At 39.6% G+C, this 23997-nt stretch overlaps 1 protein-coding gene across 1 annotated transcript in view; it reads right to left on the bottom strand.

The window, feature by feature from the left end:
* Nucleotides 1-23997, bottom strand: part of LOC114281324 (enolase) — a 36978-nt gene that overhangs the window by 6000 nt on the left and 6981 nt on the right. The window lies entirely within an intron of this gene.

Below are 23997 nucleotides of genomic sequence, written 5' to 3'. Positions count from 1 at the left end.
TGCGTATCGGGGGCATACCAGGGAACTCAAACAAGCAATAACACACAAGATTTAACGTGATTCGGCAAGTCGCCTACGTCCACGGGCAGCGGATTCACTATATTGAACAAAATGGTAAGAATTACAACACTCTCTGTAATTCTCTCTCTCTCTTTGCTCTCTAAGCTCACACCTCTGTTATCTCAGCTGTGTTTAGCTTCTCTATATATAGAGATTACAAATGCAAGAGAAAGACTTTGAAATGAGCTGGCTGCCAGCCCATTGTTGTGCTTTCGGTGGCTTTCCAGATTGATGCTTCACATGGCTTCTCATGGCCTCATGGCCAACTCACATGGCCTCATGGCTTCCCCACCATGTAGCTGGCTGCCCCTTTCCATCACATGGCCAGAATCTGTAGCCAATATTCAACAAATCTCCACCTTGGCGAGGATTCTCTTATCCAACATAGTGATCGATCAACACTGCCATGCACCCGAAGGTGCTCAGTTCCGAGAGATGTTGACCAAGTCCAAACAATGTTGGAACTTGATCCCAGAAACTACCTTTGTGAGCATATCGGCCGGATTATCTGCAGTACCAATCTTTTGAAGCAGAATATCCCCTTCATTCACAATTTCTCGGATAAAATGGAAACGGACATCAATGTGCTTGGTGCGGGCATGATGAACCTGGTTCTTTGCCAAACAAATGGCACTCTGACTGTCACAAAACACCTCAACGTGCTTCTAAACAATTCCCAAGTCTTCAATCAACCCATGTAGCCAAATAGCTTCCTTAAAGGCTTCCGTCACTGCCATGTACTCTGCCTCTGTAGTAGACAAAGCCACCGTTGACTGAAGCGTTGACCTCCAACTTACCGGCCCTTTAGCAAGCGTAAATAAATACCCTGTTGTTGACCGGCGTTTGTCTAAGTCACCAGCATAATCTGAGTCCACATATCCTTCCAAATTCTGCCCGAGTCGGTTATCTCTCTCGAACTTCAATCCCAGATTGACCGTGCCATGTATGTACCTTAGGATCCATTTCACTGCCTGCCAGTGATCTTTTCCTGGATCATGCATATACCTGCTTACCATACTCACAGCATGCGAGATGTCATGCCGTGTACAAACCATAGCATACATTAATGCACCAACTGCATTTGCATATGGAACCTGTGCCATATGCTTCCGTTCTTCTTCTGTGCGTGGAGACAACGAAGCACTAAGCTTGAAATGAGGGGCCAATGGTGTACTTACAGCTTTGGTTTTCCCATTGATGCCAAATCTGTCTAACACCTTTTTCAGATACTGGGTTTGTGTCAGACAAACCGTGCCCTTCTTCCTGTCTCTCTTGATCTTCATGCCAAGAACTTTCTTTGCTTCTCCCAAATCCTTCATTTCAAACTCCCTTGCTAACTGTGCCTTGAGTTTGTCAATCTCCACCTTGCTCGTAGATGCAATCAGCATATCATCTACATATAAGAGCAAATAGATGAAGGAACCGTCGGGAAGCTTACGGAAATATACACAATGATCAAATTGACTTCTTGTGTATTCTGTCTTCATCATGAACCGATCAAATCGCTTGTACCACTGTCTCAGGGATTGCTTCAATCCGTACAACGATTTGTTCAGCTTACAGGCCCAATTCTCTTTTCCAGCAATTTTGAAACCATCTGGCTGGGACATGTATATCTCCTCTTCAAGATCTCCATGTAAGAAGGCAGTTTTGACGTCGAGTTGGGCGAGCTCGAGATCAAACTGTGCAACCAAAGCTAACAAGATGCGAATAGACGTGTGCTTCACAACAGGTGAGAATACCTCATTGTAGTCTATTCCTTCCTTCTGAGCATAGCCTTTAGCTACCAATCTAGCTTTGAATCTGATGTTGTCTCTGCCTGGAATGCCTTCCTTCTTGGTGTAAACCCACTTACACCCAATTGCTTTCTTGCCTTTTGGAAGTTGCACCAACTCCCAAGTCTGGTTCTTGTGAAGTGACCCGATCTCTTCATCCATAGCCTCCTTCCATTTGACACTTTCTGCATTATGCACGGCTTCTTTGAAAGTGCAAGGAACATTGTCTTTAATGATTGGAAGTGCATAGGCTACCATATCGGTCATCCAACTGGGTTGCTTAGTAACCCTTTTTCCTTTCCTGATTGCAATGGGTTCTGATTGTTGCGGAGCCTCTAGATCTGCATTTTCATCTGAACTCTCTTCAGAGCTATCCTCTGAGACTTCTTCAGGATGGTTGATTGGTTGACTAGTCTTTGCTGGAGTCTCAAACTCCACCTGCACTGACTTCTTCAATGCTTCCTCATTCTGTTGAGGATCTGGTTTCTTCAGCATTGCAGACTCATCAAAGGTAACGTCTCTTCTGATGAGAACTTTCTTTGATTCAGGGTACCACAGTCTGTATCCCTTGACACCGTCACCGAAGCCCAAGAAGATGGCTTTCTTGGCTCTTGGATCCAACTTAGATTTTGTAACATGAAAATATGCTGGACATCCAAAGATACGTAACTGATCATAATCAGTAACTGGGACTCCTGACCATACCTCCATGGGAGTCTTCCTATCTAATGCTGCAGTAGGTAGTCTGTTGACAAGATGACAAGCATAGTTCAATGCCTCGCCCCAAAATGCCTTGCTCAATCCAGACTGTGACAGCATACACCGGACTTTCTCCACCAAAGTGCGGTTCATGCGTTCTGCAACTCCATTCTGCTGCAGTGTTCCAGGAACTGTGAAATGTCTCACTATCCCTGCATTCTGGCAAACCTCAAAGAAGGGATCTGATGTATATTCTCTACCATTGTCAGATCTGAGCTTCTTGATCCGTCTGCCTGTCTGGGTCTCAATCATCTTCTTCCACGTAAGAAAGATGTCTAAGACTTCATCTTTGTGTTTCATTGTATAAATCCAAACTCTTCTAGAGAAATCATCAATGAACGACACAAAGTAGTGTTTACCTCCCAACGAAGCAGTCTTGGAAGGACCCCATACGTCGGTGTGGACGTAGGCTAGAATCCTTTTGGTACGGTGAATTGCAGTACCAAACATGATTCTTGTTTGCTTGCCCAATACACAATGCTCGCAGAACTCAAGCTTCCCCGTCTTGGCGCCTTTCAACAGGCCTTGCTTTACCAACCCTTGTAAAGCCTTCTCACCGACATGCCCTAGGTGCATGTGCCAAAGTTTGGAAGTGTCTGATGCATCATCTTCTGAGCTGGAACTGGTGGAGACAGCCACTCTCCCTGTGACTGTGGAGCCATCTAGGAAATATAAATTTCCCTGTCGAGTACCCTTCATTGCAACCAATGCTCCTCGAACAACTTTAAGGACTCCACCTTCCATGGTTACTCCGTAACCTTTGGAGTCTAAAACTCCCACTGAGATGAGATTCTTGGTTAGATCTGGTACATACTGTACATCTTCAAGAATTCTGATTATTCCATCATGGATCTTCAGTTTAATTGTTCCAATCCCCTTTGTCTGGCAAGCTTGGTCGTTGCCCATCAGCACAACTCCTCCATCGAACTCTCGTAAGCTCGAGAACCACTGCTTGTTAGGACACATATGGAATGAACATCCGGAATCTATTATCCATTCATCAGACTGGCCATATGATGAAACTGTGAAGGCTCCTCCTTCATCATTATCTCCATCTTGTGCAATATTCACCTTCTCTTCTGTCTTGTCTTTATTTGGACAATCTTTTGCCCAATGCCCCTTCTGGCGACAAGCTGCACACTCGTCTTTTGCAAGACGTCTTTTGTCTGAAGGTTTCCCCCTGGATTTTGAGCGAGACTTTCCTCGCCCTGTATTTCTTCTGTTATTTGTTCTGCCTCTGACTGTTAATGCCTCGGATGTTGAGTCCCTGTTTGCAGACTTATCTTTCCTTCTGAACTCATTGTTCACCAAGGCGTTTGCAACATCAATATACTTGATCTTCTCTTTCCCGTACAGTAAAGTAGTAGTGAGATGATCATACGAGTCAGGCAAGGAATTTAACAATAACAGTGCTTTGTCTTCATCACCAACTTGATTATCCAAATTCTTCAAATCCGTAATAATTTTGTTGAAGTTATTTAGGTGTTCGTTCATCGAAATACCTTTAATGTAGTCGAAACGAAACAACCTCTTCCTCAAGTAGAGCCGGTTCTCAATGCTCTTTGTCATGAACTTATCTTCCAGCGCCTTCCAAAGCTTCTTCGCAATATCATATTCTGTAAAGGCATACTTCTCCTCTTTTGCAAGGCAAAGTCGGATGGAACTGCAGGCTAGGAGATTCACCCTCTCCCATTCTATCTCGTCCAGGTCATCTGGTTTGTCTCCCAGAGTGAAGTGCAGGTTCATTTGGACAAGCATATCCTTAACTTCGCATCTCCACATGCCGAAGTTGCTGCTTCCATCAAACTTCTCTACCTCGAACTTGGCATGGGACACCGGGGTCCAATGCCTAGAAGTGCTTGCACTGGCTGAATTACTTACGGACTCGGTTGATCTAGATTCTGCCATTTTTTAGAAATTTCAATTCAAAAAACTGACCGTACAGATGTGTCCGGAATACTTCAAATAGTTGGGAAGCACTATTGGATCGTCAAAAACGGACTCCGAATGGCTCCGATCTGGCAAAAACACTTTGGACGGGTCAGATCTGCAGAATCTGGTGCGCTGAGATGCACCGGATAATTTCTCCGGTCAACGGCTGGTCAACGGCTCGGTCAACGGCGCAGGCAGCGCGGTCAACGGAGGATCGGCGGCGCGGTCAACGCGGCTTGACGGCTGGTCAACTCGGCTTGACGGCTGGTCAACGCGGCTTGGTCAGCGGCTCAGGCTGACTGGGCTGACACGTGGCTGCCACGTGGCTGACGTGTCGGCTGACTAGGTCGTCTTCTTCACTGAGCGGCGCGTGGGGCGCGTGTGGCGCGTGGGTTTCACGCTCAGTCTTCTCCTGGCGCGTGACGGCGTGTCGAAGCTCCTCTGGGCTCTGTTTTTGCTGTTCTGGACTCCTCTCGGGGAGTTCTTCCTCCTAGTATGGTCAAAAGTGGATTTTGAGCATTTCGAAATCTGGGCACTTTCGGGAAAAATTTGATTTTTCGCAACCCGAGCTCTGATACCAATTGTTGCGTATCGGGGGCATACCAGGGAACTCAAACAAGCAATAACACACAAGATTTAACGTGGTTCGGCAAGTCGCCTATGTCCACGGGCAGCGGATTCACTATATTGAACAAAATGGTAAGAATTACAACACTCTCTGTAATTCTCTCTCTCTCTTTGCTCTCTAAGCTCACACCTCTGTTATCTCAGCTGTGTTTAGTTTCTCTATATATAGAGATTACAAATGCAAGAGAAAGACTTTGAAATGAGCTGACTGCCAGCCCATTGTTGTGCTTTCGGTGGCTTTCCAGATTGATGCTTCACATGGCTTCTCATGGCCTCATGGCCAACTCACATGGCCTCATGGCTTCCCCACCATGTAGCTGGTTGCCTCTTTCCATCACATGGCCAGAATCTGTAGCCAATATTCAATAGAAATAAGCATGTGCGCTGTGTCAACTCCACAAAACAGTCGTGTTTAAAAGCATTATGAAAATAGTTGGAAGCACAACCTCAAAATTGGAAGACATTTTAAATCAAAGTTCATAAAGAAATCAACTGTTAAGAAATCATCTGTTCCTCATCAGTAGGCAACAGACAATTTGAGATTTAGAAATTGATGAAAGCATATTCTTTTCTTTTTCTTTTCATAAGCTCCAAGTGTTTGTATATGTTTGGCCCTGCAAAACTTTTATGATCCCTACAATAACATAACTATCCCACATAAGATAGAAGGTGAATCAAAACAAACATGACTAGGGTCTAATAAAAGTGTGACCAGGTAAATAATATTTGGTAGTAATTTCTAATGGATTTTGTTAACGGGTGCCTTTGGGCACAAGTCAAGAAGCTTAAAAAGAATGTACATTTTGGGATAATTTACAATTTGCACTAGAGATGGCAATTTAAATCCCGTCTCTGGCAATTTAAATCCGGTCTGACGGGGACCCAATCCCTGACTCCGATTGGAACGGATTTTTTTCGAAAATTATTTCCATAAGGCCGAAAATGATATTAAAAATTAAATTCCTGACAGTTTTCGGGCTAGGGACGGGGATAAATATCTCGGCCTCGGCCCGGCCCCGGCCCGAATTATCACCGGACAATTCCCTGAATATTACCCGAATATATATAATATATGTTTGTTGTCTGCCTTCACTCTCATTCACTAATATCTCAGCCCCTCTCTCTCTTTTTCTCTCTCTGTGCAGCAACCAATCACGGCATCGGCGGCGACCTCCCTCCTCCCATCACCGCCGATCTTCCTTCTTCCTCCTCCCATCCCCGCCGATCTCCCTCCTTCGTTGTCCTGTCTTCGGCGAGAGTGTTAGGGTTTCCGATCTCTCTCTCTCCCTCTCCCTCCATCACTGCCGATCATGTCCCTCCATCGTTAGTGTGTTGTTGTTGTTGTTGTTGTTGTTGTTGTTGATGATGATGATGATGATGATGAAGTTGATAGGCTCAGATCTGATGATATGCTCAAATCTGTGTTGAAGTTTTTTTTTAGATGGTAATCTGTGTTGAAGTTGATAGGCTCAGATCATGGGTGTATTAAATATATCTGGTATTTGAATATATCTGTACAGTATAGGTTCAGATCTGGGATTTGATGATGATGTTGTTCAAATAATATGCTCAGATCTTTCATTGTTTTGTTTTGTTTTGTTTTTCATTTTGGCCGAGGAATTTCTGGGGTCGGGGAAATCCGATCCCCGTTAGGTGACGGCGGTGGGGTGGTGATAGGCTCCCTGCCAGGGATCGGGACTGGGGATGGGGACATTTCTTCCATCGGAGATCGGGGACGGGGAGTATGATCCCCGGCCTCGTCCCGACCCGTTGCCATTCCTAATTTGCACCCCTACACTTTAAACCAAATCTCATTTTGGTCCCTACATATGAAATTGTGACAGTCAAGTATGCCCTTCTTTTGTTACTCCACTGTGTAAGTCTTTAACACAAGTCAATAATGTGACAAGCATATAACCACGAAATGAGGGTAAAGAAAGAAAATCAATCCCATTTTTCGCCTATACACATTTCGTCTCAAAATTTATATCAAATTATGACTATATTCGGCTAAAACAGAACATAGATTGTGAATGATTAAGGAGACGAACTAAGGTTTTGCAGAAACTGGAATCATGAAGCTATGTTTTCTACAGTAACATAGTCTTTCTTTTATCCCGTCTCTTTTCTCTTTGATTTCTCTGATGCCTTTTCTGATTTCAAAAACTCTGTTTTCTTGCATCTTCATCTCTATTGTCAGCATATGAGCATATGATGTATTATATAACTCTTAAATGCTTGTCACATGGGACAAAATGCATATTGGTGGGAAATGTTTTTCTCTCTTGCCCTCATTTTATAGTTACATGACTGAATTTTTTTAAAATTTATACGATAGAGTAACAAAAGAGGAACATTGACACTTAACCAGAAGTGCATGGAGTTGACTATTATGATTTTATGTATAGAGATCAAAGTGAGATTTGGTACAAGTTGCAAAGTGCAAAGTGTAATTTACCCTACATTTTGCATGAAAATGCATGTAACAAAGAATGCACGGAACAGATTAAGCAGACCTATTTTTAATTAGACCAATAGAACATTAACTCCAAATTTGGAATTTGGAATTTGACCACTTCAGAAATATATATTTATATTTAAGTTTGATCTTAAAAAAAAAAAAAAAAAATCTCATTTGGGCCGCAATAAAAGTTTGTTGGAGGATCGAATTTGTTTTAAAAGCACAATGGAAATTAATCAAATAATTTTAACTAGCTTGGTGGGATTTGTTTCAAATTTTTAATGCTACACCTGTTCAATATCTTAATAATTGCACACAATATTAATTTATTTATCCACAAAATTATAAAATAAGTAATAAATTTTAAGTAATTTTTTAATAATCTTATTTGAGCAATAATTTTTTAATAATCTTATTTGAGCAATTCAAAAATTTCTTGCTGCTCGATTTGACTACATTTTCCATCTGTTATTTATTTTGAAAGCTGCAAGTGGAGCCGACCCATGTACCCAAATTGATGACACCATTTAAGGAGCGTTTGATTCACTAAAATGAAGTGAAATGAAATAATTATTTTATCAAAATGTCAATTCTCATATTTGGTTGACTTAAAAATAAAATAAAATGAAAAGTTTATTTTGAAAGCTGCAAGTGGGGCCGACCCATGTACCCAAATTGATGACACCATTTAAGGAGCGTTTGGTTCACTAAAATGAAGTGGAATGAAATAATCATTCAATTAAAATGCCAATTCCCATGGTCGGTTGACTACAAAACAAATATGAAAAATACATTGCAAATAAAATTATCGTTCACCATTGCACATGAATGATCATTCCATGGGAGAGCCTAAGAATGACCATTCTATTTCATTCCATCACATTCCAATGATCCAATGAGTCAAATAGACCATAACCAAATGAGAAAATGGATAGATTTCAAATAGCCTAATATCTCACAAAACTTAATTTTAGGGGTGAAGGAAAAACCGCGCGGACTGAACAGATCGACCGGTTTTTGGTCTATTTTCTGCACAGCCAAACAGTCAATTTGTGTTGAGATTTTTTTTTTCAAAATCAGTTGGGTGTTTGGTTTTGGAGATTTCGCGCGGACCAAACTAAATCACGTAACATTCAAATAATATACAAGCATTGCCTCTTACTATTTTTGAATTTGGTATTTGATGAATTAGTCTTGGTGCAATTATATTGGTGTTTGTTGGGTAGAAACATGTCTTATATTTTAATTAGATTGATCTAGATTTTTTTTAATAAATAAAAACAATTATTTAGTGTGTTTGGTTTGAGTTTTTTGGATTAAATTTTTTGAAAACTGAATTTTTTGATTTTCGTGTTTTTTTTGTTTTTAGTGAATATTTTTTAAATTTTAATTTTTTTTTTACTTTTTTAGATATACCTTATTTAGATGTATCTAAAAAGTAAAAAATTTGTGAAAAAATATTTTAAAAAATTAATAAATACATAATAATACAAAAAAATGTACTGAATTTTGTTGGTGGGAGTGGGGTGCAAACCACAGTCGGTGATTCACAATGAGAGGATTAACACTGAACCAAACTGAAATTTAAATTCACTAAAAATAATTCTGAGAAAACAAACAAACAGAGCACTCTTTTATTTTTCTTTCTCCCGCACTTTGAATTCTCAAAACACATAGCTATATATAGATAAAACTAACAATGTGAACGCATTAAATGAAACTACGGCTAGCAATGTGAATGCATTAAATGCAACTACGAATAGCAGTGTAAACGCATTGAATGCTAGCAGTCAACCATCTTTGAAAATCTTGATTTCAGTCATACTCCTACTCTTAGGCCAGTGGAAATTATTATAGGCGAAGCGATATTACTTCACAACATCCCCCCTTAATCTTGATTCTCAATGCAGCTTCATCCCGAGCATTATCTTCATTCTGTTGAACAGATCATTTTTCAATGGTTTCGTGAAAATATCTGCAAGTTGATCTTGAGATTTGTAAGGAAATAATTCTACCTCTTTATTTTTCACATGCTCTCGAATGAAATGATAGCGGGTGTCAATATGCTTACTTCTTTCATGATAAACTGGGTTCTTTGCCAATGCAATTGCTGAGCGATTATCAACATAGATCTCAGTGGATTTTTCTTATGGAAATCCCAATGCTTCAACATGTTCCGTAACTATATTGCATGGCACACAGCTGAGTTGGCTGCAACATACTCAGCTTCGCAAGTCGATAATGTCACAATGGCTTGCTTCTTGGACGACCATGTGAAGGTTGTATCTCCCATAAAGAAAGAAATCCCGTAGTACTTTTCCGTTCATCCAAGTCACGTCCCCAGTCACTATCTGAGTAGCCAACAAGACTGAAATTATCAGTTGGTTTATAGAATAAACCATCATTGACTGTACCTTTGATGTAGTGAATAATCCTCTTTGCTGCATAAAGGTGTGACTGATCCGGTGTTTCCATATATCTGCTAATCAGTCCTACTCCATAGAGTATGTCTGGCCTGGTGCAAGTAAGATAGCGAAGACTTCCAACTAGGCTCTTGAAATAAGTTAGATCCACATCACTTGCCTTTGTACCTTTTTTGAGCTCCACTCCACTGTCTACAGGAGTGTTCACTGGATTGCAATTTTCCATTCCATATCTCTTGAGAAAATCCTTGGCATAGCCACTTTGGGAAATAAAAATTCCATCTTTTCTTTGTGCCACTTCAATGCCGAGAAAATGAGCCATCAATCCAATATCTGTTATTTCAAATTCTTGGACCATGCTTCTTTTAAAGTCTTTGAACATAGCTGGATTGTTTCCGGTGAAAATTAGATCATTAACATAAAGACAAGCAAGCAACATGGTTCCATTAGCTTCCTTCTTCAAATATAGTGCGTGCTCATATGGACATTTTTCAAAACCATTGTCATGACAATACTGATCAATTCTAGTATTCCATGCACTCAGAGCTTGCTTCAATCCATAAAATGCTTTATTCAATTTGTACACTTTGTTCTTATGCCCATTCTGAATATACCCCGAAGGTTGTTCAATATAGATTTCTTTTTCAAGGAAGCCATTAAGAAATGCAGATTTCACATCAAGTTGATAAATCTGCCACTTGTGCTGGGCAGCCAAAGAAATCATTAGCCTGATTGTCTCCAATCGGGCAATTGGAGCAAACACCTCTCCATAATCAATTCCAGCTCTCTGCTTGTAACCTTTTGTCACTAACCTTGCATTATAGCGTTGCACTTTGCCTTGTGCATTCCTCTTTGTCTTGTATACCCATTTCACTCCAATGGGTTTGTGCCCCTCTGGTAGATTGGTAAGCTTCCATGTATCATTTTTCTCAATGGCATGAATTTCTTCATCCATTGCTTTCTTCCGTTTATCTTCTTGGATGGCTTCTGAGAAAGTAAGTGGATCACTATCTGCAAGTAGGCAGCACAAATTCAGATCTGGTTCTTCTGTAGCTTCATATATCTCCTGCAAATTTCTCATTGGTCTTGGTTGTTTGAAAAAACTATCATCTGATGATGTTGACGTTGATAATGATGATGATGCAGCACTTCTGTGAGAAACTGGCGATCTAGGTGCCGGTATTCTATGTGGAGGAGTTTGTGGCTTATCTTGAACTTCTCTTGTAATTTTAACCGGAGCTTTTGATGTTTCATCTTCAAGAATGAGTTCTGCATCTTTAATAACTTCATCTTGATTCCAGTTCCAAGCTTTTTCTTTTTCAAATATCACATCTTTACTCATGATCACCTTTCTGGTAATGGGATTATACAACTTGTATCCCATTGTTCTGTCTCCATATTCGATAAGGATACATTTTTCTCCCTTATCATCGAGCTTGGTTCTTCTTGCTTCTGGAATCTTGGTGTACGCAACACACCCAAATATTCTGAGATGGTTGACACTTGGCTTATGTGAACTCCAAGCTTCTTCTGAAGTCATAGAGTGAAGGCTCCTGGTTGGACATCTGTTCAACAGATACACAGCATATGATACGGCTTTAGCCCAAAATTCTTTGGGTAGTCCCTTTCCTTTCAACATGCTCCTTGCCATATCTAAGATTGTGCGATTCCTCCTTTTAGCAACACCATTCAACTGTGGCGTATAGGATGGTGTTGTTTGATGCTTGATTCCATGCTCTTTGCAATAATTCTCGAAAGCATCTGATGTATATTCTCCACCTTGATCTGATCGCAATGTCTTGATGTAGTAGCCGTTTTGTTTATCTACAAAAGCTTTGAATTCTTTGAAGATACTGAACACCTCCGACTTTCTTTTAAGAAAATACACCGATGTCTTCCGGCTATAATCATCAATGAAGGTGAGAAAATATCTATTCTGTCCATTTGACATTGGCTTCAATGGACCACACACATTAGTGTGCACTAGCTCCAGCGGCGTTGCTCTCCACTTCACTTCTTTGGCAAAGCTAGTTCTGTGATGCTTGCCAAGAATGCAGTTTTCACAAACCTCATTAGTATGAGCAATATGAGGGAGACCTTTCACCATATCCTTGCTTGACAACAACTTTAAGCTTCCAAAGTTGAGATGTCCAAACCTCAAATGCCATAGCCAGTCTTTGTCTTTGATGATGACACTTACACACTTCGCAGCATCATGTTGGATGTTCAATGCAGACATCCGATTCTTGGACATTCTCACCCGAGCGATCAAATTACCATGATTATCTTTGATGGTAAGATGACAATCTTTCATGCTGATGTCGTATCCTTTCTCTAGGAGTTGTCCCATACTCAAAATGTTGTTCTTCAAGGCAGGAACATAACAAACATTGGAGATGTAACCATGATCTCCATTCTTGAGCTTGATCAGAATATTGCCTCTTCCTTTCACTGGAGTCTTTGAAGAATTACCAAATGAGACTTGTGCTTGTACAGTCTCGTCAAGCTCAACAAACAACTCTTTTTTACCACACATGTGATTACTGGCTCCCAAATCTAGATACCAAACATTGTTTTGGTTTTCAGTGTCTCCATGGTGGACAAACAGGACTGTAGCTTCAACTTTGTTTGTTTCCTGCTCAGTAAAATTTGCTTGCTCTTCGGCTTCTGTTGTTGCTCTACTTCAACATTCATTGCTGTAATGCCTGGACCTCTTCCGCCTCTTCCTCGGAAACCAGAACTTCGGTTATTGTAACCACGACCTCTTCCTCGGCTTCTTTGTGATGTCCCCCCTTGCTCATTTTTGTCATCTCTGAAAGACAGCTTTGATTGAAGAGCTTGCTCTAGGGAACTTGAGGGAGACTTCTTGTTGATCATTTGTTTATGAATCTCAAGTGTGCCTATCAACTCATCGGTGGTCATGGCATTGAGATCCTTGGACTCTTCTATTGCTACAACCACGTACTCGAACTTGGGACTGAGTGATCGGAGAATCTTCTTTATCACTTGAAGAGATTCTATCTTCTCTCCATATCTTCTCATCTAATTAACAATGGTCAATGTTTTGTTGAAGTACTCAGAAATTAACTCATTCTCATTCATGTGCAACGTCTCGAATTCGCCACGTAACACCTAGAGTCGAACTCTAATTGTTTTCTCAATTCCACGGTGTGAATTGCGAAGAATACTCCATGCCTCTTTAGAGGTTGCTGTTGCTGAAATCTTCTCAAAGCTTGACTCATCAATGCCTTGATAGAGTAGATACAAGGCCTTTTTATCTCTATTCTTTGAATCTTTTAATGCCGTTTTCTGAGCTTCATTTGAATTTCCTTCACCTTCAAGAGTAGCTGGCTTGTCATATCCTCGATCCACTAACTCCCACAAATCTTATGAGGCCAGTAGGACTTGCATTTGAATACTCCAATTTTTATAGTTCTCCTTGCTGAGTTTTGGAAACTGAGGTTGAAAGAAGTTGTTTGTATTGGCCATTGGTTGTCTTTAAAAATCTATAAATTTTTAGGATGGAATTTACAAATTCTGACTATATAGATGTGTCTGAAATATTCCAAATAGTTGGAAAGCACTATTGGATCACCAAAAACGGACTTCAAACGGCTTAGATTTAACAAAAATAATTGAACGGTTCAGATCGGTTGAATCTGAGACACCGAGAAGCACCAGATAATTTTTCAAAACAGATGTCAGCGTGACATCAGCAGCTTGACAGCGTGGCTCGACTCACTTGCAATTTGGCGGCGCGGCTCAGCTGCGGCTCGGCTTAGCGTGTGGCTTGGCTCGTGGCTCTAATTGTTTGTCAAAAAGAATTAATTTGCGTTGTTGTTGCCGAGTTTTGAACCTTTGCCGTGTACTTTAGAAGTGAGACTTAAACCACTTTGCCAAACAACTTGGTTTGGTCTTAAGTCTAAAGTTATATTATTTAAGTTGATCGTTTTATACTCTGTCTCTATTGTCTTCTTCCTCTGGTTTACACGTGCGGCGCGTAGTGACCGTTTCGGCGCGTGAGAACGGCGTCAAATGGCCCGTGTAGAGCGTGCTACCTTCGCCAGACTTGGTTTTCAATGCTGGTTTTTGCAGTGTGATCGTCTTGATGAGACCTACACACTGGTGTGATCAAAAGTGAATTTCAACAACTTTGATTTCTGGGCAAGTTTTGAAACGATGCTCTGTTCTTGAAAATTTTGCATAATGTCTGCAAATTCAAGCTACCTTCGGCTCTGATACCATTGTTAGTAGGAGTGGGGTGCAAACCACTGTTGGTGATTAACAATGAAAGGATTAACATTGAACCAAACTGAAATTTAAATTCACTCAAAATAATTCAGAGAAAAAAAACAAACAGAGCACTCTTTTATTTTCTTTCTCTCACACTCTGAATTTTCAAAACGTATAACTATATATAGATAAAACTAACAATGTGAACGCATTAAATGCAACTACAGCTAGCAATGTGAATGTATTAAATGCAACTACGGCTAGCAGTGTGAACGCATTGAATGCTAGCAGCCAACCATCTTTGAAAATCTTAATTTCAGTCATACTCCTACTCTTAGGCCGGTGGAAATTATTATAGGTGAAGCAAGATTACTTTACAACAAATTCTTGTATTATTTTTTGTATTTTTGGTATTTAGTAAATTTTTAGAAGGTTTTTTTTCACAATTTTTTTACTTTTTAGATATATTTATGTTAGGTATGTCTAAAAAGTAAAAAAAATTGCTTAAAATATTAAAAAAATTCAGTAAAAACAAAAAACAAGAAAACAATAAAGCAGAATTTTCTGAAAAGTGTTTTTGAAAAAGTCACTACAAGAAAATGCACCTTTGCTGACTAATTTTGGCGACTAAAACAAAATATTTTAGTCGATAAATATTTATAATTGGTGACTAAATTTTGATTTAGTTGGCAAAATTCAATTTTTTTGCGACTAAATAGGATGTTAGTCATCGTTTTCTTACATTTTAGGCTGAAAAAAATAAATTTAATCTGTAATACTGCTTTTTCCTGACTAAAATATAATTTAGTCGCCAAAGATGACGTTTAGCAACCAGTATTTTAGTCGTTATTGACTGCTATTTTGCTACCAAAACATTATAGTCGGAATTATTTATTCTTTTCCCGACTAAAAATTAAATTAGTCGCTAAAAGGTTAAAATTTCAACGCGCGCCTCTTTTATTGGTGCGCGCGCGTTGCTCTGTTAGGTGACAGTTTTGTATCACTCACAACTTCACAATAGTGTATCGCGCACACACCTCACCAAATCTCACAAAAATCAGCCCCCTTTACTGTAACCTATTGTACGAGCGACATTGCAACGGCCACCGCCATCGCCACCGGCGCAAAGCACCACCGTCGTAGCCGCACATCATAGGTTCTCTCTCTCTCTCTCTCTCTTTCGCGCTCTGCTTCTCACTCTGTCTGTGCATCTGTCTCTCACTCTTTCGCTCGAGCTCTCTCCTAGAGCCTATGTGTCTATCTCCCACAATCTATACTTGTTCTGTATTCATATATATATATATATATATGCATGTACATTTTTTGTTTTTGTTTTTTTTATTATATATATTTGAAAAATTGCAGAGTTATTGATGATAGGTTTTCAAAGAAAAGCCCTGCTTGATGCAAATATGCTCTCAAAGTAATTGAAGTATAGCACATGTTTGGTGAATATCTGTGGGTTTTTAACTTTTATCACTTTGTGTTCGTTTCCTTTGATTGTTGCTCTGCCCAATATACCTGTATTCTTGTTCCAAACTCTTCACTTCTTTTGACCCATTAACCTTACTTGTTTTAGGGTTTCAATTTCTGGGTATTTGATACATTGTGCCTTTGACTATCTTATTTTGTAAACTAGCAGATAGATTGGGGAAGATATATATATATATATATATATATATATGAGGCAAAGAGAATATGGTGTTGGAGCTGTACTTTTCTAAGGTTTTGGGTATAATTGTCACGACCCAAACCCGGCCCTATGGGTTTAGCACCGTAACCGGCCAGTAATCCGAGATTACCGAAGGCCTGCTTAACAGTAATACAGTAAAACAGAGTACAGGGCCTGGCGGAAGCCAAAACAGTAATTAAACAATGTCCAATGAGCTGCGACGGTCTGCATGCCAAAAAGATTTTTCATGCATTCATACATACACAAACAGTACAGTCTATACAGAATTTACAGTCACACAGTACCGGGACCTAAACCCTTGATAACGGTACGGTAAACATTCAGTCTATACAGAACAGTTAGACAGTATGAAGACAGGCGGGGGAAAACAAACAAAACACCCCCAAGCCATAGCATGGCAACTCGGAACCTCGCAGTGAGGCACAAAGGCTGGCTTGACAAAACTGGAGTTACCCTGACGCTCCTAGCTCCGATCTGGTGCCTGTACACCTACATATATATATGAGCAGTGAGCTAAAGCCCAGTGAATAACATAAAGCGTAAAGGGGTTTAGAATGAATGTCCTTACAGTAATGAAAACAGTTCAATTCAGTCAGTATTTCAGTTGTTCAGTACAGTAAACAGTCATATGTGGTACATCCATTAGCATAACAGTGACAGTAGGTCTTAAAAGACCGAACAGTAATGATGGCCATCAGTCAGTAAACAGTAGTGGTTCCACGAGGGAACCGACAGAGATCTCTGTAACAGTAACAGTAACAGTAAACAGTAGGTATTAAGGATGCCACAGTACAGTTCAGAAATAAAGGACATACATTCATTCAGTAATACCAGTTCAGTAAACAGTTCAGTTCAGTATTCAAAAGATATCAGTTGAACATATCTTTACACAATTGTTACTCACAGAGTTCTGGGCTACAGTATGCTAGAGCGTGTCTCCCCAGTTGCCAACCCTACACAGTTCACAGGTTGAACACACACTAAGCTACACAGTTGGGAAATATCATAACTTAATCCCTAATTTGCCTTGGTGTGTTCTACAACGATATCCTCATCTAAATGTCTTAAACTAGGCCTAAGAATGCCTAGGATGGGATGAGGATGCAAAAATACACTTAGAAAACATTTCGGAAAGTTTGCTGAAACTAGGAGCCTCGCTCGAGCGGGACTTTCTCCGCTCGAGCGTAAGTCCAAAATCAAAGGCTTCGCTCGAGCGAGGAATCCTTCGCTCGAGCGGTCTGCAAAACAGTAAAAATACTGGATGCTGAGATTTTGCGCGCGATGGTCGCTCGATGGTCGCTCGAGCGGAGCCCTGGACAAAGGTGCTCGCTCGAGCGGGTAATCCTGCGCTCGAGCGAGGAAGCCAAATCTGGAATTTCCAGATCTGCCTCCCAAGCTCAAACCAAGCATTCTACCACTCCAAACTCGACCTCTTGGGCCCAAATTCTGGAAAACATAACTAAATTCAATGTATAACAAGTTTCAAAGCTCAATTTATGAATTCAAGCCCCAAAGGTGAGTCAATTAAAACCACATTCAAACCCATTTTCAAACCATTTTCCAAGAACAATCCTCAAACATGACATGCATGATCTTAAATCATTTTCAAAGCTTTAATGCTGTTTCAAAAGAACTCAAACCTTCAAAAACAAGATGAACTCATGGACTTAAACATAGTTGTGAACATGCATGTAACATTTTGTCATGAACTCAACTCCAAATTCAACCAAGAACACATGCATGCAAGAATTGAGCTTCATTTAACAACAATGAACCAAAACATGACTTAGTTCTACAATGAAGCATGAATCATGCAAGAACTAGCTTAATGGCAACAATAAGAAGATGAGTTTCCTACCTTAGTCTTGTATTCAAAGTTTAGGAGCTCAAATTAGTAATCAACCTTCAATTCTTCAAGCAATTCTAGCCAATTCACCATGAAACAAGTTGAATTACTCTTTTCCTCTTACCCTCTCTCTCCAGTCGGCAATGGCAAGGGAAATGGCTGATGAATGTGTATGAAATGAGACTCAAATATGTTATATTGAGTGGGCCACTAAAGGTGGCAATTTGGTAATTAAGTCCAACTCTTTAATTAGCTTGTTTTAATCTAATTTAATCATACCTAATCAGTTTTCAGGTAAGTATACCATAAATTCACATTAATTATGTGGATTATAAAACATCAATCAATTTCTAATTCGGCCGCCGATAAGGCCTTCAATTAGCAGTTTAAACATGTAAGCATGAACAGATATTCATACAGTCAAACAGATAGAATGCAATTTAACTAGCATATACTCAATCAATTCGGTTTCCAATTTCAGTCAGTCAGTTTAGTACTTTTACCAGTCCAATTATCAGTCATAATCAATTCAATTTAACGGTAATCAATGGTTATCGGTAATCAATCAGTCATTAATCGGTAAACAGTATGAGGGTTGTTACAATAATCAATTTGACTAATTCTTGTAAAATAGGTGGTCATGGATAAACAATTGACAAGCTATTATGGTTCAGTGAACATTATCAAATATGAAGAAGAAACTGATTCGAACCTCTTAGATCAGAGTTTTAATTAAATGTTTTAATGTTAGATTTTAATTTTTACAATGGGAGGAGTTCTCATTTTCACTCTCCATATGACGGCTATGTCATGTTATACTAACTTTGATCAACATACATTGTGCTTATATACACTTTTTATCGCCTTGCCTCCATATGCAAACAATATCTTCTATGAATAATAAACACCAACAAAGAGAAGTGGCAGGCTCTGAAATTGGGGATGGATTGCATTAATTTGATAAATGAGAGAATATATAAAACTCTAGAGATCATTACTTAATAAAATGTTTCTATCAAATCGTATATGATTGAGCCTTGCTAAGATGAATCATCTAAGGACTTGTTTTTCTTGTTTGATTGGATTAAGACGCTGCTCAACTAACAGGAATTGTTGTGTTCATAATCCTCATCTCTAAGGCTATGCCAAATTAAGCTTATCCTTGTTATTGTGACTTTTTAACTATTGACATTGTGATGGTTAGATGTGAATTAAATCTGTTATTTATTAGCCAAATTACAATGGAGGTGGTGATTGTCAAAAAGGTTTACAGTGTTGAAGTTTAGCGATCAAAATCACTTAAGTTTTGAATTCACGAAGATCTTGTTTTGCGATAGTCGAGAGGCGTGTGACAACTATTTCCTTTCCAGTTGATAGCAAGCCCTATGATAATCAATATGAAGATTTAGTTTGATCATCATGCAAAAGATTATAGTATGTTTTCCTTGTGAAGGATTTCATTTGTCCACTAAAATAGCTAGTGTATGAATGGAACAAATTGACATTCTAAGACCCAATTTTCATTTTTTAGGTTTCATGGTTTTGGTTATAAATTTCTTTGTGAGTGACGGATAATGAAATGTTCTTTTAAAATGCCCATATTGTCAATTTTTTATTGTCATGTGTTATTTATTGAGGATGGATTGTTGGATGTTATTATATTATTCTTGGGTTTATATAGTCAATGGAATTGACTTAGCATCATGGACAAAAAATTGGGTTCATTGACTTAACATTGATATTATTGTTGGGTTTATATAGTCATGTAATTGACTTACCATCATGGACAAAAATTCTGAGTTCATTGACTTAAAATTGATATTATTGTTCGGTTTATATAGTCAATGGAATTGACTTAGCATCATGGACAAAAATTGGGTTTATTGACTTGAAATTGGAAGTGATTGAATGCTTGGAGTCCTTGAATTACCCTTTGATGAAATAATACTAATCAATAATAAAATTATTAAATAAGCATAGGATTAATTAGTCCAATACAATAATAAAATTATACATAAATAAGATTAATAGTACCACATGGCTCAAGTCTCTTTTGCAATGCTTCTTTTTTGATGATGTAGATAGAATGGTCTTTTTTGATCGCTTTAGAACCGGTTCAGTTCTGATTCTGAGGGGTCCATTAATAAGAGGTGGCACTAATATTGAAATAAAGATGATAAATACAATCTGTAAATGTAATCAGTCTATTCATTTCAACTTGCTAATTCTCACATTGTCAGATTCCGCATAGGGAATACATTATGTTTATAGTCATTTGTCCAAAAATATACTTATTCGTCTAAAACTTAAATATATATAAATGTCATATATCGTAATTAAAAATTCAAAATATGACGATCATATCATTCCGTTGTTGAGTATTTTTGTTTATTTGTTGTCTGTTTCTACGTTAAAGTTTGCTTCACTTGTAGGGTTCACAAGATGGACAAGAGTTGGATGATGATAAAAGATAGGTTGAAAAGTAAAGTGTACCAACAAGGTGTTAAGTCATTTATTGACTTTGCTACGAAGGATTTAGGCCCACACGATGACATTCGTTGTCCGTGTGTCGATTGCTTGAATGGCACAAAACATAGTCCACAAGTTGTACGGCTGCACTTGATTACAAGAGGAATCGTGTGTTCTTATGAAACTTGGGTGCACCACGGGGAACATGTTCCATTGTGTCATGATCATCCTAGTGCGTTAAACATTGATGGTGAAAGATATGGACCTGCAATTTTTGACATTGATGATAATTTGGGCGAGTTGCCTACTATGTTGGAAGAGATTTACATGAGTGGCCTCATGGATGATCATATCGATGAAGAACCTAATAGCTCGGATAGAGAAAATTTGGTGAAGTTCATTAGGTTGTTTGATGATGCTCAACGTAAAGTCTACTTGGAATGTGAAAAGTTTTCCGTGTTGTCCTTCGTTGTTAAGATGCTTTATATTAAGGTGTACAATAAATGGAGCAACAAATCTTTCGATATGGTTATGCAAGTTTTCAAAGACATTCTCCCAAAGTGTGATGAAACAGTTCTGTGGACCCTTTATGAAGCAAAAAAGTTCTTACGTTGATATTTTGGGTCTTGTCCTATAACTGAAGTTGATATTTTGTTTGTAAAATTGTTGAGATTTGGTCCTAATTCCATTAAAGCTAGGTAATCAGAAGTATATGATATGATAAAAGTTTCCTATAGTGCTTTAGCCATTGGACCGACACGAACAGGTTCCCCATGCCAAATATGACTTGTGACAACTGACGGAATGTTATTCGGACCCGTAGGTTGGGATTTAGCGCCAAATACGCCCAAAACTTAGTCGAAAAAGGGCGTTTCGGGGGCGAAAATTCAAAACAGCCCCCGAACCGCCGTGTGGCCGACACGAACACCTTCCCCATGCCAAATAGGACTTGTGATAATAGATGGAATGTTATTCGGACTCGTAGGTTGGGATTTAGCGCCGAATACGCCCAAAATTTAGTCGAAAAAGGGAGTTTCGGGGGCGAAAATTGAAAACAACCCCCGAACCGCTGTGTGGCCGACACGAACACCTTCCCCATGCTAAATAGGACTTGTGACAATTGACGGAATGTTATTCGAACACGTAGGTTGGGATTTAGAGACGAATACGCCCAAAACTTAATCGAAAAACGACGTTTCGGGGGCAAAAATTGAAAACAACCCTTGAATTGCCATGTAGCCGACACGAACAGCTTCCCCATGCCAAATAGGACGTGTGACAACTGACAGAATGTTATTCGGACCCTGTAGACACCCCATTTTTGACCGTCCTCAAGACTTGGACGTCACTGTTTGAACACTCGGTGATTATCCTTGTTTGTGTTCGTTTGGAGTTCCCGGAGGCCTCGGCTCGCGCGCCTTGCCTCAGGATCCCCGAACTCGACCGTTTAGTGTCTGGTTTTGCACCAAACACTTGCATCCTGCCTTGGAAGGGCAAGGTGGGGCTTGTAGACCATCCCCACCCATCACCGGCAGTGGCTAGATGCCACCGGCTGGTTTTTGCTGCCACCGGCAATATAGTTTGCCGGCCGGCACTCTTTGTTGCCGGTCAGCACTATTTTGTGCCGGTCGGCACTTTGTTTGGCCAAGATGGCATTTTTTGCCGGCCGATTGCTGTTCATCTGCTTTTGCAGATATTTTTAGACAGCTGTATTGCTTTTGCTCCCCTCCATACACGTGTATGGAGGGATCTCCCTCTTGCAAAGCTTGTCTTGTAAGCTTTACAAGAGGCATATAGAGAGGAACTCTCTCTAAGTCAAGGAGAGAGGCTTTAGACATTTTTGAGGGGAGAAGACAGAGGAGAGCTCTGGTTTTTCCTAGGGTTAGGGTTAGATACACTCACCTCTCTCTCTTTTCCTCCCATTTTGTTCACTAGGTGTTTTGTGCCTTACTATTGCACACAAACACCTAGTGTTTCACCTTCCTCTTGGAGCTGAGGTTCTAAAGAGTGTGTTTTGAAATTTTGGTGTTGGATTCAAGCCAAAGGAGGCCATTGGAGCATCTTTGTTGAAGAAGGCATCAAGGGTGAGAATCTAGTCCTTTTTTCCCCCTTTTTTGCATTGATTTTCTACTAGTCTTAGAGCTGTTTTTGTGATTATTGTATAACATAAAAAAGTTCTATTTTTAAGCCCTCTTTATTGTTTATTAAGAGTGTTTTGTTGTTTGAGGGGTGTTGACCACCCTTAGGCCTCAAAAGGCCTCATTTTGAGCCATTTTGTGTTAGCTCCGGGATTTTGGTGTTGAGGTCTCTTCACCACTGAAATCTTGAGGGATTTCAGTGGTGAAGATGATGCTTTGAAGTCCCAAGAAGGAGAGGGCCACCCCCTCTCCTTGTTGTCCTTGAAAAGGACCTATTTTGGCCTCTTAAGGAAGCCTATGCTTGAGTGTGTGTTGAGCATAATTGGTTTGTTTTTCATGCTTATATATCCATGATATAACATGATTTCAAGTTGGTTTTGGAACTCCATGCATGTTTAGCATAGTTGCCATGTAATGCCTTATTTGTGCTTTAACATGTTCTAGGTTGTTAGCCTTTGTTAGAGCATGTTTTAGGCTTGCATTTGTGAAGTTTATGTGCTTATTTTGCCATGTTTTAGCTCTGTCCATAATCGTTTGGGTCGACCTTTGCATGCATTATATAGCTCCTTTATATTTGGGCTTGTTGGCCTTGAGTATGTGCATGTGTAGCATGCCATCTTTGCATTGTTTTGGTGATTTGGAATCATCCTACATGCTATTTCAGTCCCATTTCCATGCTTGTTGGATTGCCTTGCATGTCTCTTTAATGCTTTGAAAGCATGTGTTGCAATGCTCCATGTTTTGGCCATGGTGTATGCCTTTGTATTTGGGCCACTTAGATGCCATCTAAGGAGTCCTTTGGCCTTGTTTTAACATGCTAAAAATCTGTTTTTTAGTTGTTTAATGCATGCCATGTTTGGTCATGATGAGTGTAGTTCAATGCATTATTGATTTGCCTTGAACACTTGGACTACTCTTTGCATGTTTTGGCTTGATTTATAACTTGATTTGGCATCATTTTATAACATAATTTTAGGGCTCATGTTGCATGCTAATTAGTCCATGATTCCTCCTTTCAAGTGTGCTTGAATGTTGCTTGTTTTGTGCTTAAGTGTTGGTCCTTGTGTGCATGTGTGTGTGCATGCCATTTAGCTCTCACCCTTTTAGCACAATGGCCACTGTTTTAGGCCTTATTAGAGCTGCCTAATTCATGTATAAGCCCATCTTGCCATCCATTTGCATTGCCATATGCATGCTTACATGATTGCATAAGTGCCTTGCCATGTCATGTTGCATTCCTAGCTTGTATGCCTAGGTTGCATTGCATTTTGCATGCATGCCTTGTTCCTTGAATTGGTGATAGGAATAGGGACTAATTTGTTTGATTGGTTTGCATACATTTGAAACCAAAGTTGCATGCTTGGTTCCTTGGGCCATCATGCATGGAAATGCGTGATTGGTGGTCCGAGAACCGAGGCACATGTTCCTTTGAGTCATTACAATGATAAGAGACATGGTTGGTGCATACATGCCTTGAAATATGCTGCCATGCCTTGTTTTGCCCTCTGTTGCTGTGAGTTGCAGGTTCTGCAGGAATACTCTGCCGACCGGCAGTGTAATGTGCCGACCGGCACTATTTTC

This window comes from Camellia sinensis, chromosome 10, assembly GCF_055761805.1.
Source record: "Camellia sinensis isolate YWXY chromosome 10, ASM5576180v1, whole genome shotgun sequence".
In the NCBI taxonomy this organism is placed as follows: domain Eukaryota; kingdom Viridiplantae; phylum Streptophyta; class Magnoliopsida; order Ericales; family Theaceae; genus Camellia; species Camellia sinensis.
The sequence above is the reverse complement of the archived record's forward strand: the minus strand, read 5'-3'. Positions and strand labels throughout refer to the sequence as shown.